We start from the raw sequence: 8,527 nt of genomic DNA on the forward strand, positions 1-8,527 counted from the left end.
GGATTCTTAACCTTTATTTATAAACCTTAAACTTCATTTTTTAAAAATAATGGACTAATTTGTTATTCTATGAAACCCATGAATGCCTTCTCAGAATCATGTATTGCCTATACTCACAATGAATGGAAATATAAATTTTGGTTAGTGATTAGTGAAAATAAAGATGCCAGTTTCCCCACCCATCCAAGTTCCCTGATCCTTTGAATTTATCTGGGACTCCAGATTAAGAACCCTTATTTGAAGGTCAAACAATCTTGGATCCTCTTGAGTTGATAGTTGGCCCAAAGCTAAACTCTGAGGAGGCACACATCACTCTTAGAAGAGAAGCAAAGCAATTGAGCCATGTAGCAGGATGGTAGCAGCTATTGTCAACAGAACAAAATGGGTACCTATCATTTGCTTGCTGATATGGCCTCCAATGCCTTAAGGACTTGGGATTTTATCAGAATGGCTTTTCCTTTAACTGATGAAGACTGCAAACTTTTCTCCTTTTTGTATAACATCTTCAAGAGTTGTAGCCAACATATGCATCCAGCAACCTGGTGATGAACCTCCTAGACCTAAGCCATGCATATCCTCAGACAAGAGACATTGCATCCATCACTGGGTCCATACAGAAAGCATTCTCCACCTCACAATTCTGCCAATTCATTTCATCTCATAGATATTGCATTCCACTGGCCTAACCTTCAAGAACTCATCCAGGGACACCTCCATTTCAGGAGAAACCAACAGGAAAAGATTTGAGAAAAAGTCTGCTTATAGCTGACCTCTGAAATCAGAGAGAGGCAAAATCACTAGGCTCGCTCATTATATCAGAGTAATAGAATAATGAGTGTTGGAAGGAGAAGAAGAAAGATGGATAGATGAAAATTATTTTCACATGTGAAAGAAATGTGATTCTGACATCTTTGTGTTCATAGTTGATAATCAGTGAGAGAATATCTGGGAAAGTCTCACATATTAAGCTGTTCTAAAAACTATTTAGGAAAACATGGTATCCTTTTTGGGAATAGAGAACATGAAAATCCTGAGTAGTTGCGATCGTCATGAGGTCAGCAATATCTATTCTTGACCTAATTATGACTTAATAAGCTTTCCTTTCAGAATTTTAAGAACAATATTGGCTTGGTAAGCCTTGGAAGGTGAGGCATCTAGAATAGGGAAAACTCCTGAATTCAAGACATTTGGGAACTGGTAGAAGGAAATAGCAATGTTTATCTGGAGGAGGAGAGAAGTTTAAGAGGAAATTTTTCAAAGATGCATATTTATTCTTGATGTCAGGAAAGGAAAAAAAAAACTTTCCTAACTCTTAAGGCTGTGTGGACTTCTACCAATGGAGATCTTCATGTGGAAGCAGGATGTCCACTTGTTAACTGGGTTGTAGTGTGGATTCCTTTTTAAGACATGATTACACTACATGGCCAATGACCTTTTCTAACTCTAAAATCCTCTGATTCTGACATTGTAACTGTCTTCAAACATTTCTAAGGAAGTAGTATTATACTTTTTCTTTGCTTGAACCAAGAGGTCAGAACTTGGAATAATGGATAGAAGAATGGAGAGACAGATGTAGGTATGATTTAAGAGAAAATATCCTAAAAGTAGAATTTTCCAAAAATGAAATGGGCTACCTCAGGAGGCAGTGAGCTTTCCCTCACTAAGAGCATTAAAATAAAGGCTAGATGACCTCTTGCCATGGGAGGTTATAGAGAGGATTCTTTTTAAAGTAAGAGTTTGACTAAATGGCCACTGAAGTATGTGTAACCCCCAAATTCTGTGGGATTCTTGGTTCAAATTTGAGCACTGTGATGTTGGGGAAATTTCATAAGCTTTCCAAGTCTCAGTTTCCTCAGATGTAAAATGAATGAGTCGGACTAGATGATTTTTAGCATCTCCTCTATTTTTAAATCAATAATCCTATTCTCTCCTCTTTTATCCTTCTCCCTATGAAGTATGCAGTACCCTTAGCCAGAGCTTGTAGGACCCAGACTGTAAGAGGAAGGTAGACTAACAGAGAACAAAAGCCTGCAGAGGAACCCTAGGAAGGGCAAGTCTCAGTCTAATGGTACATTTCAGATTCTGGGATCCAAGGAACAGAATGAGGGGACAAAAATCCAGGAGAGGAGGAAATTCCTAGGAACAGGAGCTTTTGTGACACAAGAGGCAGAGTTGTCACTAGCAACTTTGTTCTTAGTGCAGATAGCATAAAGGATGAAGGGCAGTTGGGTCATCCAGGAAGGATCCAGTGAGACCTTTGAGGGAAGGAAAAGTTCAGACTAATGCTGAAGAGGATGCTTTGGGGCAGGTACAGAGAATCAGGCCAGGTCGGGGAGGACCTCTTCTTGCACATGACCAATAATAAGAAAACGCCTGGAGCTTTCCTTTGTAACTGATTAATCTTTCTAGCTAAGTACTAAACTCAATTGTCTCTACTTTGCAGAAAAGACACAAGTATCAAAAGAAACCCTCTAAATTTTGACACCCTGAGATGCAATTCATTATCCCTCCCTCCTTACAGCTTTCTGAGAGGTAAGGAGACTACCCACAGAGTCACCTGTCACCTATCTCAGTCTTGCCTCCTGTCCATGGTGTGGCTATCCTCCTTTTTTCATGACTGTGCTAATTAGATTGAAAGCTTATAGCCATTGTGTTTCACAGGATTATAGATTTAGAGCTGGAAAGGATATGTCCGTCTATCTCCTTCATTTTACAAATGTTGAGACCAGAGAGGACTTGCCTATGAAGTTAGGAATTTTTGAAGGCAGGATTTGAAACTAGGTCTTCCTGATTCCAAAACTAAAGCTCTCTTTGCTAGATCATGATGCTTCTGATGTCATGGAGGGCTGATATTAGGGAGGACAGATTGGAGTTTCTAGAGGAAGCAGCCACTTTCTGGCTAGAACAGTCACTTTAAGCCTAATATTCTTCCTCAGAATATTTGTTATTAAAAAGAGAGTCTGTCAAAGTAAGGAAAATCTGACTAGAATTCCAGATGCCTTATTGTATGACTGTGAAATCTCCTTCCTGTTGCTCCTCAGAGAATGACAATTCCAAATCATGTTGCCTCCTCCAAGGCCCAGTGCTTGGCACATAGTAGGTGCTTAACAATTGCCTGTTAATTGCTTTTAATGGCTAGATTGGTGATTTTGAGTACAATAGTAAAACAGCTGATTTCATTACTCCTAATTCTGCTCTGCTGCCTCCACCCCAATTATGTATAAAATACACATTTCAAGAGCTTGATGCCAAGCCATAAAGTCTGCTGGAGACAAGCGCTGCCATGGTGGGCAGTAAATAACGCGTGAGAGATTTAATGTAAACAGCAGCCTATGGCAGGCCTTGCTGCAGGTTTCTCATAAACTACACAGACCAATTTAGAAAAAGGAAGGGGGGGGTGAGAAGAGCAGCCTTCAAGGAAGCAATAACCCAGAGGTAAAAAATATTGATTAGGGAAAAATATTATCTTAATCAAAATATGTCTTTTAGCTAGAAGTTGTTTGGGCTTCAGAAAGAGAAAACAGAATATGTTTCTAAGACTGCCTTTTCTTTTTTTTTTCTCCTTGTGATTTTTGTTGAATAATGAGCTATTCATCCTTCTTCCCCTGGCCTGTGTTGGCTTCGTAAATCCAAATGAAAACATTTGGAAGGCCCTCAAAACCCTGCCCCTTTATTTATTAGGCTGAAAGAAGGAAGTTGGATTAGAGATCACCCCCACCGTCTTGCTACATACCTATGCCTCCTTATGTTTCTTCATATTCCATCCTGATCAGGCTGATAGAGATGGCTACACACTATGTTTTCTTCTAATGAGGCTGAATTTCCCCCCAATCTTTTTCATCTGTCTTCTAAGGCAAGAGATACAAGTAGCTTGTTTCTGTCAGAATCTGTCATCAGTATTTAAGCAACTTTCCAAAAAAAATAGGCTCCTTCTCTGAGGTTTTGCTTTGATCTTTTAAACATTACAACTAATCAGACAAAATCAGAACATGTTTCATGGGTTTTAAACATTTAGGTGGGATTTGTATCTCTCTTGGAATGAATATTCCATTCTGAATCTAAAGAATTCGCCAACCTTTTTTCCATCAGAAAGTTATCAGTATCCCCATTCTCTTCTCCTTTTTCTGCAACCAAAGCCTTTACTGTTAATTACCTCCTGTGTACAAACACTCATGATAATCTAGAGAGTAGTCTCTGAGACAGCAGGGGGACAACCTCTTCTTGTTCCAAATAGAGAATGTAGATAGATTAATAGATGGATGGATGATGGATAGCTAGCTAGGTGGCTGTCTGGATGGATGAACGGCTGGCTGGAGAGATGGATGATAGATGGATAGACAGACAGATAGATAGATAGATAGATAAATGGATGGATAGATGGATGGAAAATAGAGCATTGATTTAGCATTTACCATGTGCCGGATACTATACTAAGTGCTGCATATAAAAATACTAGCCAATAAGATAATTCCTTCTATCAAGGAAATTATAGTCTTTTTTTAAACATTATTTTATTTGGTCATTTCCAAACATTATTCACTTGAAACAAAGATCATTTTCTTTTCCTCCACCCCCCCCCTTCCCTCTCCCATAGCCGACGCACGATTCCACTGGTTATCACATGTGTTCCTGTTTCTAACCCATTTCCCTGTTGTTGGTATTTGCATTAGAGTGTTCATTTAGAGTCTCTCCTCAGTCCTATCACCTCCACCCCTGTAGTCAGGCAGTTGCTTTTCATCGGTGTTTTTACTCCCACAGTTTATCCTCTGCTTGTGGATAGTATTTTTTAGATCCCTTCAGATTGTTCAGGGACATTGCATTGACACCAATGGAGAAGTCCATTACCTTTGATTGTACCACAGTGTATCAGTCTCTGTGTATAATGATTTCCTGGTTCTGCTCCTCTCACTCTGCATTACTTCCTGGAGGTTGTTCCAGTCTCCATGGAATTCCTCCACTTTATTATTCCTTTTAGCACAATAGGATTCCATCACCAACATATACCGCAATTTGTTTAGCCATTCCCCAATTGAAGGGCATCACCTCGTTTTCCAATTTTTGGCCACCACAAAGAGTGCAGCTATAAATATTCTTGTACAAGTCTTTTTCCTTATTATCTCTTTGGGGTACAAACCCAGCAGTGCTATGGCTGGATCAAAGGGCAGAAAGTCTTTTATCGCCCTTTGGGCATAGTTCCAAATTGCCCTCCAGAATGGTTGGATCAATTCACAACTCCACCGGCAATGAATTAGTGTCCCTACTTTGCCACATCCCCTCCAGCATTCATTACTTACCTTTGCTGTCATGTTAGCCAATCTGCTAGGTGTGAGGTGATACCTCAGAGTTGTTTTGATTTGCATCTCTCTGATTATAAGAGATGTAGAGCACTTTTTCATTTTCTTATTAATAGTTTTGATTTCTTTGGCTGAGAACTGCCTGTTCATGTCCCTTGCCCATTTATCAATTGGAGAATGGCTTGATTTTTTGTACAATTGATTTAGTACTTTGTATATTTGAGTAATTAAACCTTTGTCAGAGGTTTTTATGAAGATTGTTTCCCAATTTGTTGCTTCCCTTCTGATTTTAGTTACATTGGTTTTGTTTGTACAAAAACTTTTTAATTTGATGTATTCCAGATTATTTATTTTGCATTTTGTAACTCTTTCTAAGTCTTGCTTGGTTTTGAAGTCTTTCCCTTCCCAAAGGTCTGACATGTATACTATTCTGTGTTTCCCTAATTTTCTTATAGTTTCCTTCTTTATGTTCAAGTCATTCACCCATTCTGAATTTATCTTGGTGTAGGGCATGAAGTGTTGATCTAAACCTAATCTTTCCCACACTGTCCTCCAATTTTCCCAGCAGTTTTTATGAAATAGTGGATTTTTGTCCCAAGAGCTGGGATCTTTGGGTTTGTCATATACTGTCTTGCTGAGGTCACTTATCCGGAGTCTATTCCACTGATCCTCCTTTCTGTCTCTTAGCCAGTACCAAATTGTTTTGGTGACTGCTGCTTTATAATATAGTCTGAGATCTGAGACTGCAAGGTCCCCTTCCTTTGTATTTTTTTCATTATTTCCCTGGATATCCTTGATCTTTTGTTCTTCCAAATGAACTTTGTTATGTTTTTTTCTAAATCATTAAAAAAATTTTTGGGACTTCCGGTTAAGATGGCGGCTTAGAGAAAGCTAAAGCTCAGATCTCCGGAAAACCCTTCCCGACCAATCTCAAACGATAAGCTCCTAAGGCGCCGAAATTCAAAACGATCAACAGCACAGACCCTGGGAACCCTCCTCCTGGACCTGGACCCGGTTCAAAAGGTACGGCTCCCCTCAAAAGCCAGAACCCGAGATCACTCGGACCTCAGGGGTAGGAGCGCAGAGTCCAAGGCTCCCGGAAGCCGCAGCCCGGCCGGCTCAGAGAGCAGGGTCTGAGGAACAACAACCCTCAGGGCCTTCTACAGTCCCGGTGAAAGTTACTGCCTGGGGCTTCCGCTGCAGAGAGCTGGTCAAAACAACAGCAACCCTCAGGGCGGGCAAGACAGCCTCACCGGCTGGATCCTGCTATCCAAGTCTCAGTGAAAGTCTGTGCTCTCGGAGCTTGGGGAAGCGGCAGCCCATCCCCCCGCAGGCCGACGAAACAGCCTCACGGCCAGCGATTCTGAAGGCAACTTCTGGAAAGCGAGCCGGGGGGAGAGTGTGGCCTCGTGGTCCGACCCTTCCATTCCAGTTCCAGTGAGGCATATTCAGTTTAACCCAGGGAAAGCCCATAGAACTATCTGCCCAGGACTGCCTCTGAACACCAGAAAGAGACAAGAAAAACTAATCCTCCACATTCAGAGATGACAAACTCCACAGAACCACAGAAGCCCCAAAATACCAAGAAAAATAAGAAGAAAGGGGCGACTTTGGACACATTCTATGGAGCCAAAATACAAAATACAGAGCAGACAGAAGATAATATAAAAGAAAATGCTCCAAAACCTTCCAAAGGAAATGGAAACTCTCCACAAACCTATGAAGAATTTGAATCAGAAATGACCAAAAAGATGGAAGCCTTCTGGGAGGAAAAGTTGGAAATAATGCAAAAGAAATTCACGCATCTACAAAACCAGTTTGACCAAACTGTAAAAGAAAACCAGGCTTTAAAGGCCAGAATCAGGCAGCTGGAAGACAACGATCGTGTAAAAGAGCAAGAATCAATAAAGCAAAGCCAAAATACCAAGAAATTAGAAGAGAACATAAAATATCTCACCGACAAGGTGATAGATCTGGAAAATAGGGGGAGAAGGGATAATTTAAGAATAATTGGACTCCCAGATAAGCCAGAAATAAACACCAAACTGGACATGGTGATACAAGATATAATCAAAGAAAATTGCCCAGAGATTCTAGAACAAGGGGGCAATACAGCCACTGACAGAGCTCACAGAACACCTTCTACACTAAACCCCCAAAAGACAACTCCCAGGAATGTAATTGCCAAATTCCAAAGCTATCAAACAAAAGAAAAAATCCTACAGGAAGCCAGAAAAAGACAATTTAGATATAAAGGAATGCCAATCAGGGTCACCCAAGACCTTGCAAGTTCTACTCTGAATGATCGTAAGGCATGGAACATGATCTTCAGAAAGGCAAGAGAGCTGGGTCTCCAACCAAGAATCAGCTACCCAGCAAAACTGACTATATACTTCCAAGGGAAAGTATGGGCATTCAACAAAATAGAAGACTTCCAACTTTTTGCAAAGAAAAGACCAGAGCTCTGTGGAAAGTTTGATACCGAAAATCAAAGAGCAAGGAATACCTGAAAAGGTAAATATTAAGGAAAGGGGAAAATGTTATCTTCTTCTTTTACTCAAACTCTCTTCTATAAGGACTACATTTATATCAACCTATGTATACTAACATGTGGGGAAAATGTAATGTATAAATAGGGGGTAAAGAAAGACCAAATAGAATAATCATTCTCACACAAAGATTCACATGGGAAGGGGAGGGGAAGAAAACTCCTATAAGAAGGAGAGGAAGAGGGGGGGGGGTTACTTAAACCTCAATCTCAGGGAAATCAACTCTGAGAGGGAAAAACATCCAGATCCATTGGGATCTTGAATTCTATCTTACCCAACAAGGGTAAGGAGAAGGGAAAACCAAGGGGGGGAGGGGGAGAGGGAGAACAAAAAGGGAGGGTAAGAGAGGGGGGAGGGGGAGGGAACAAAAAGGGAGGGACTAAAAAGGGAAACATCAAGGGAGGGGACAAGGGGGACTGTTTCAAAGTAAATCACTGGACTAAAAGGTAGAGCCGAAGAAGAAAAGGTTAGAATTAGGGAAGGCAATCAAAATGCCAGGGAGTCCACAAATGACAATCATAACTTTGAACGTGAATGGGATGAACTCACCCATAAAACGTAGACGAATAGCAGAATGGATTAGAATCCAAAACCCTACCATATGTTGTCTTCAAGAAACACACATGAGGCGGGTTGACACCCACAAGGTCAGAATTAAAGGATGGAGTAAGACCTTCTGGGCTT

This window comes from Monodelphis domestica, chromosome 7, assembly GCF_027887165.1.
Source record: "Monodelphis domestica isolate mMonDom1 chromosome 7, mMonDom1.pri, whole genome shotgun sequence".
NCBI classification, from domain to species: domain Eukaryota; kingdom Metazoa; phylum Chordata; class Mammalia; order Didelphimorphia; family Didelphidae; genus Monodelphis; species Monodelphis domestica.